The sequence below is a fragment of the Pygoscelis adeliae genome, unplaced genomic scaffold, assembly GCF_000699105.1.
Source record: "Pygoscelis adeliae isolate BGI_AS28 unplaced genomic scaffold, ASM69910v1 Scaffold113, whole genome shotgun sequence".
Classification (NCBI taxonomy): Eukaryota; Metazoa; Chordata; class Aves; order Sphenisciformes; family Spheniscidae; genus Pygoscelis; species Pygoscelis adeliae.
In genome coordinates, this window is record NW_008825108.1 from 8,741,977 (window position 1) to 8,749,855 (window position 7,879).

Genomic DNA, 7,879 nt, shown 5'->3' on the forward strand with positions numbered 1-7,879 from the left:
ACGCCAGGCCTGGCAGCAGCCCCGCAGCCCTGCGCAGAGCCCCCCCGATGCACACGCCAGGCCTGCCCGTGCCCGCACAGCTGGCTCACAGGGTAGGCACACCGCTCCGTTCTGCGTCTCGTTTGGAGGGTCATGGGGGGAACAATGCAGCTGCCAAGTTCATTCTCTTCCCTCAGCCTTTTGCTAGTCTCAAGGCTTTGTAGTTCAGCTTCCCATCTGGATCAATAGTCTAAGATAAATTTGGATGTTTTCTTTGCATGATCTTCTTAAAAGTGACATCTGTTCCACTTCCCTCAGCGGAGGCAGCAGCACAGCACCCGCAGGCAGCCCGCTCCTGCCAAAGCCTGCTGTCAGGAACTTACATTAAGCCTTGCCCCAAAACGCAGTTTGTTTCTGTCCTACTTGGACTCGTGCTCCAAAAAAGGAAATCCTACAACTAAAACAGCAGGAGTCCCTCTTTCCCCTCTTGGTCCTGACATGTCACACCACCCTCACTAACACATCAGCAATTCCTCAGCGACCCAGCCATGCCTCCATGGCATCCTCGGTCCCCAGCACAGGACCGCTGCCCTCCCACGGTTCACTTCAGCCCATCCCAGTGCTGAGCGTGCAAGCCTTTGGCACCCCTTACCAAAATAAAACGACAAAGGATGCACCAGCTCTATGTCCACCTTAAGGTTTTTTGAAACAATAATTACTGGTTAGAATTCTGATATATTTGTTTGGTATGTTATTTTTATAGCACTGGTGTATATATGTACAGAAAGATTCTCACTCTCTTACATTTTTATGTGTTCTTAAATAGATATTCAGAGATAGAACTTATCTAGACGTTTGGAAATTTTATGTAGCTGCTAGGCAAAACAAGTAAGAAAATTAATAAACCGTAATTTATGATCAGTTAAGCCCATCTGCAAATTTCGCTATTTGTAACCCAATACAAAGAAAGCAACACACACAACAGATTACTAGGTTGGAAATAGGTTGACTGCCCAGATGACTTTCAATGGCAGTATATTTGAGGGACTTTTTATAAGAAACAGAGGTAATCATCTGAAGTAGTTGCAGTGACTAATTTCAAACCATTGAAATTTGTTGCACAGACCTTCCTCTGCACATAAATTGTCAGTGGAGCATGACAGCCACTTGGATCTCTAATGAACTATCTTCTCAATGAAGCTGCTTTTTTTTTTTTTTTTGAGAGCGAGCCTTATCAAATCTACCAAGCTTTCCTTCTCACTCTTAGGAATTCACTCAGGTGCTTTAGCTGGATAAATATGAGACCCACTATCAGAAATTAGGCACACTAATGTTGAGCCACTATATTCCCGGATGATGGAGCTATCTTGTGTGTCTGCAACCCTTGTCTGAGGTTGCTCTTCCTCCTCTGACAAGTTAGGAAATTTATCCTACAGTGTTTGGGAAACAAGCTGGGACAATTGTTCAGAAAGAGCAAGCACCTTGGAGGATTTTTGAAAGGCTTTTGCCTTTCCAAAAGCTCAGGAGTAAGCTGGCAATGTCCATCTTTAAAAAGGGAGAAAAGAGTGACTGGTGAACTGCATGGCCATAAGCCTACCTTCAACACCCAGAAAGGTTTTGAAACAAATTACTAAACAATCCATAAATAGCCAACTGAAAATTAGAAAGCAATAAGCCGCCAAGATGGACTTGCCAAAATCTAACCCCATCAACCAACATACTTTCCTTCTTTCCTTCTATTCTACAGGCAGGAGGAAAGCAGTAAATCCCAACAGATCTCAAACATAAAATACTTTTTGACAGAGCAAACTGGAAAAGCACCTTCTTTCTTGATCAAGGTCCTATCACATGGGTGCAGAGCTGCTTGAAAAAACACACTCGTTCAGCACTTCTACTGACTAGGGTCAAAACCCAGCAAGCAGTCTTACTAAAACTGCAGGCACACCAACCTGCAAGGAGTGTGAAGCACTCTAAAGAGCTGAGCAGAACTCAAGATGGTCTTAATAAATTGGAGAAACGGTCAAAAATCAGTAAGATTAAATTCAATACAGCCAAGTACAAAGAATCACATTTGGACTTTAAAAGAAATCCTCAAATGCACAAAACCAAAAGGAAGAATACCAGACCAGCAGCAGTACTGCAGAAAAGGATGTCAAGGTTACAGTGACAATAAACTGAGCCAACAGTGTGAAACTATTTAAAAAAAAAAAAAGGCAAAAAAAGGCAAATGACAATCTGGAGTTTATTAAAAAGAGAAGCATAAGACATAATAGCAGAGGCTGGGGAAGAAATCTGCTCTCCTCAGCAGCAGTGAGGTAGCAGCTGGAATACCCTACTGGTCTGGGGCATAGGACAGAGACAACTGAGGAAAGTCCAGAAGAGAAATAAAAAAAGAGTCGTTCAGAAAACCAAATCCCTGCAAAAATTTTTTAAGAACTTGGTCTGTTTAGTCTACGAGAGTGACTGTGGAGTTGGGATAATGCTCTGAAAACCTGCATCTTGTCTTAAATAGCATTACATCACTCAGCTATTACACCATCTATATTACTGTCATAGTTAACTTGAGTGTAGTTAGATAAAAATGTACTACTCTGAAATTCATATGTAACAGAGCAACAAAAAAGGCTTGTTTTCCCCCAGACAGCTACTGTATTTCACATTTTAAAGGACTTCACGGGCAGAGTCTTAGGGTCTTGGAAAGTATCTGTTGTAATCTTTCCCAGCATGGTTCAACAACCGCTAAAATAGTTTGGTACAATCCAGCACCTCTCTCAAGTTCAGAGGCAAGTAGCAAAGCTGCCTTGTGGTTTTGGATGAGGGATGCCAGGTTCTGTAGAAGATTAGAAACCAGCAGCGTCTGGTGGGTCCCTTCCCAAGTGAGCCACTAATTTGCTACACAAGTCGGTGGAGATCTTGTCCCTTACGTGTGCTGGCTTTTAAGTAAAAGCAAGAGCACAGAGAACAAGTATGTATACAGACAATTTGGTTTCTCTTATGAAGAGAGATGTTAAAAGGTGTGCTGTCAGAACAGAGTATTTTTCCACTGTATATACAAAAGCCCTAATGAAACACTGATTTTAATCCTGAAAAAACCTGGGAAAAAATGAGGGTATAGTCTAAAAGTACAGTTCCCACAGCAAGCAGTTAAATACTAAGGCTTTGACCAACAGGGCTGATTTTCTTTTTCTGCAGCCATTTGAAAGCAGAGATGATAAAGCTATCGAAAACCCAAATCACTTTATTTGTGGAGTTTCTGAATTTGCATCTCAGGGCTTTAACTTCACGCAGTTGGCTGATCCACCGCAACTTTTCTGCCTGTCCCCGAGCTGGCAGCCTATGCATCTGTTCCTGTCTCACCCCCTTCTCTCCCTCAAACTCATGCTACGGCTAATGACAGTGCCATTGGTGTGAAGGAGTAGAAGCTTAACCAATCTGATCTGCAAGGCTTGGTTTCAGCATCATTAAGACTGGATCAGTGCACTGCTGGATCACTCACTAGTATAAATTCGACTTGGAACTGGGTATAAGCCGTGACTTCTCGTCATCAGGACGCATAAGGAGAGATCTGCATTGGTTTTATGTTTAATATCAAGCTTCCTCCCAGCAGCAGGATGGTGACAATCTGACCCAGGTGGCAAAGCCTGCTTGTACAAAGTTAACCATTTTTCTTAGCCAATTTGAGCAAGTACAGTAACTTTACATCAAACCAACACTTGCTCTTGAACCAGCTGCAGGAAACCCAAGGCCAGACTCACTATGCTGTCAAACACCTGCTGCATGAACTGAGAGGGACATCCATGTGGCTCGCACCCCAGCCAACCCACCGCACAGGTCCTCAAAGTGGTTAAAATCACCTACACTCTCCGTGAGCGCAGCTGGAGGCACAGCCTCGCCTGCGGATTTCCCCAAGAACCACACACCGGGGAACAGCGAGGAACAAGAACAGGGCAATCCCTCAGCCAGACCGAACGCTTTCTGGGCTGTTTTCTTTTGGCGACGACTGGCACAGATCACTTCCCCAGGAAGCTGCTAAGGTTCCTTGTGTTGATTTTTTTTCCCCCGTTTTCATTGTGTGGTCAGAGTGAAAGCCGTGGCATTTGGCAGCTACTTTCCATCAGCGCTATTGTTATTCCCTGGTAGTAAGGATTTGTTTTCCATCAGGTGAAACGCAAAGGCGTTGTCCCTGTTTGGAAGAACACAGAGTTAAAGAGACCCCTGGGGAAATACTTCCAAATGCCATGCACGATGTTACTTTTAAGATTTCTTGGATGTGGTAACACTTCCCAACAGAACAATGTGTTAGCACACTGTGTACGTTTTGCTAAGCTGCTGCCCACACTTCAAAGAAATCATTAATCCTGATGTTCAGATGCTGCTGAAAGGAAAGAGCGAACCGGGGAGCTCTGCAGAAGTCCCGTCCTTAGACTTTGTGCAACATTCAAAAGCTGAATCATGTTTAAATGCAAAATTTACCTGAAAGATCATTTCCACTGCTCAGCCTAAATAAAGAAGTACTTATGCTACTGATCATATTACAAAACAGTGCTGAACTATAACTTAAGTCTGTGAAGACAGTGAAACTGTGTTAGCACCTTGTAAGTTTAAGCATTGTTCTTGCCTGTTTTGGGCTAGTATCGTTCAATTCCTCAGGTCTTAAAAGTCCTTACTGAGAAAAGCCTCTTTATTCCCGGTACCAGTTGCCAGACTGTGTGGTTTTCAGATAATGCTGTTGGAATTGAGGTTGCTAAATGAGAACCAGAAGGCTGGAGCTAAACAGATAAATTATAATTTCCAATTCCCTCACCATAAATGGGGTTCCCAAAGAACTCTTCCACCCTGTTTTCAGACAAAACATAAGGATCACCATCTTCACAGATTAAGGACACCAAAATCCCCGTTAAAACCCAGAATGACATTCTTCATCTTCTGGCAGAAGTTAATGATGCAATACATGCTCCCTTCCTTTTCTTAAGTGGTTGGTTGAAAATTACTTTTAAAACACTGCTAGTTGGTTATACATTCACAAATTTCCACAGAGGAGGACTTAAATCTTTAGTTTTGTGCTTTTTTTTTTTTTAGCTAGTACATATTAATAGTTTACTGAGAACCTAAGATCCTTCTGAGGCAAATGAAGTATCCGAAAAGATAATAATACAATCCAACAGAGGCGACAAGAGTGAGGGAAGGGCAAGTTAACCTGTAGCCACTTCTTACTCTCTGAGACACCAAAAAAAAAATGCCCCAAAAGCTGGCAGGTTTTTTGTTGTTTTAAAGACCTCTGGCTTGTGTATTGAAAGTAGGCTCTAAATAATTCCATGTATGGACACAATTATTCCAGAGCAAGAAACACCCTATTTCCATCTGGCCTTGGAGTCTGTTCCAAAATAAGCATACCAGCTTCAGAATTACTCAGGGAAAGATAAATCCATACCCGACTTTATTTTACAGTAATTCGTAAACACACCATCATAAATACGCCAGGAATTTGAGGGTCCATTTTTCTGGGGGTCTTTTGGCTAAAGTAACCTTTAAACAAACCAGGGCTAGACCAAGCTATAATTAGGCTGATAGTTTATCACACTTTCCCATCAGGTAAAGCCTCCGCAGCTTAAATTCATAGCCTAGGTGCTGCCGAAACTGCAGTTTTTAATGAAAAAAGAAAAATAATAGAAAGGAGAAAAGAGGGTCATATTCCCTACCTATGACTAATATAATCTTGCGTGTAGCTTAAGAGTTGCTCTGTAACGAGGACACACTCACTTGAATTATGCAGCTCAACAGAGCTATCTCAGAATTGGATGGCTTTACTACATCGCTGGCTTGCAGCGACGCCAGTCAGATGCAGACAGGCAGACTTCTTAACCTTCCGGCTGAGAAGATTAAATCCTTAACAGAGTGATCTCTTCTCTCCCCCTTCTCCCTCCCATTCCCCCATCTTTTAAAATAAATAACAAAGGAACCTTTAACAATCCACCTAAAAAGGAAATTTCATTTTCTAGCATTTCTGATGTAATAAATAGGCTGGACTTCCAATGATATAGAAACAAGTATCATCTTACAAAGCTGACAAAATGTGAGTAGGTAAACAAGATCCTCCCATACCTTCATAAATACCAGGGCAAAGGACCAAGTATCTTCCTCATGTGCAAGTTTCCCTTATCGAACAGCTGTAAGGAATTCTTACGGTATGTACAAACATAAAAATCTGTATTAACCAAATCCCTGAGAGAGCGTATAACCACCACCACTTGGAAAAATAAGCAAGGTCATTCAGTCAAAAGATTTTATTTTTGTCTAGGATCAACTGCTTTATATGGCTTTGCTACCAAATATAGAAACACTACCCCATACACAAAGGCACTACTTTTAAAGATTGTGCTTTTGGGGGAAAAACAGAATTCTTTTTTCCTCCTAAAAGATCTTTTCAAGCATGTATTATAAAGATCCAAGGGACGTCAGACAGGAAAGGACCAACCAACCACATTCTGGACTGAACTATATATGGCTCAACTCCACTAACTTTAGTGGTTTTGAGAAATCGATGCAGAACTTTATTAAAAAAAAGAAAATCTTCTTTCATCTCGGAATTCTAGGATTATTTAGTAACTCTGGTTAAGCTATTCACCACATTTAATTCCCTACATAAATTTTAGAGGACAATTAAGAAATGCCGTTCTAAAATAAGCCAGGTCTACAGCAAGGCAGGCTACTCTTTTAGAACTATGAGCAAACGTCTGATTAAGATGACAAGCCACATGGAAACTACTTCCAGAATCAGACTTAAAGGGCACTGTTACCAACCAAATTTGGCAGACAAGGAATCATGACGAACTGCAAAGGCATGCAGCAGCGCAATAAAAAGTTGGGAATCATCAGCAAATAAGATGGCAAGCACTTGTGTCGATTCAGCGAGGGCAAGAACATAAACAGGACAAACTCTAAGCATAAAAGGCTGGATTCAGATGAATGGCACTGTGCCATAGTGGGAGTGGAGCTCGCTCTTCCATTTACAGACCGCTTGCCATCAACAAGCCGTATCCGTAAGGGAACGGACATTCTGACATCCATCTTTCAAGAGAGCACAGTTTCAGAACCATTTTAATAGTTACAACAGAAAGCCTGAAAGAGAAAGAACTAAAAGCATGACGTATATAATGTAAGGCTCTATACTTTCCTGAAAGCTGTGTTTAAGGTCAGAACTCTTAGAGAGATCTGACATTTATCGCTAGATAACGGTAGGCATCTAGCCTTATCTGTAGATATCCATCGTTAGATTTGGTATTTTCAATACACGGTTACCCCTGTTTCAGATCACTGCACCTTCAGACAGTCTTTATGCTAAGGGGATGGTGACTGGAATTTCAGCTCCAGCAGAAAAGCCAGCATGTATAGCAAATTTGTCAAATGTTACAGGAAGCTTAACTGAGTCTCATGTCTATTTCCAGGAATATTAGGATGCACCAAGTACAGCTACATTAACTTGGAAAGGGGACAGTAAGAAATAATTTATTCTGTGCGTCGACTATATTTGTCAGTAGCATAACACAAAACAAACGCAGCAAGCGAGCACGCTGAGCTCCCTTGGAAAAATACGACCAAATTCTGAATGCATATGTGAAGCTTAAGCTCTTTTTCTGACCAACGAAGCACAATTTACCGAGCAGGCGACCGCAGCACAACTGAACTAATTACGCACTCGGTCAAGCACTGCTTCACTAAGCCAACTATTTCGCTGTACATCCCAGAAACTATTTACCTCGTTTCTGAGTCAGAAGCAGCAGCTACAGCAAAGGACACCCGGAGCCTGGGGTCTGTGCGCCGCGTCCGTGGGTTCAGGCGCTGCGGCGGCCACAGGGACGCCACAACGGCACGGCCGGGATGAAGGGAGGGCAAACAGTGC

General features: G+C 42.3%; 1 protein-coding gene across 1 annotated transcript in view; it reads right to left on the reverse strand.

The window, feature by feature from the left end:
• Positions 1-7,856, reverse strand: part of MSRB3 (methionine sulfoxide reductase B3) — a 92,707-nt gene extending 84,851 nt beyond the window's left edge. Inside the window, exon 1 of the mRNA XM_009327574.1 lies at positions 7,736-7,856. The gene's annotated coding sequence lies outside the window, so the exon portion shown is untranslated. The remainder of the gene's footprint in view (positions 1-7,735) is intronic.
• Between the last annotated feature and the right edge of the window lie 23 nt (positions 7,857-7,879).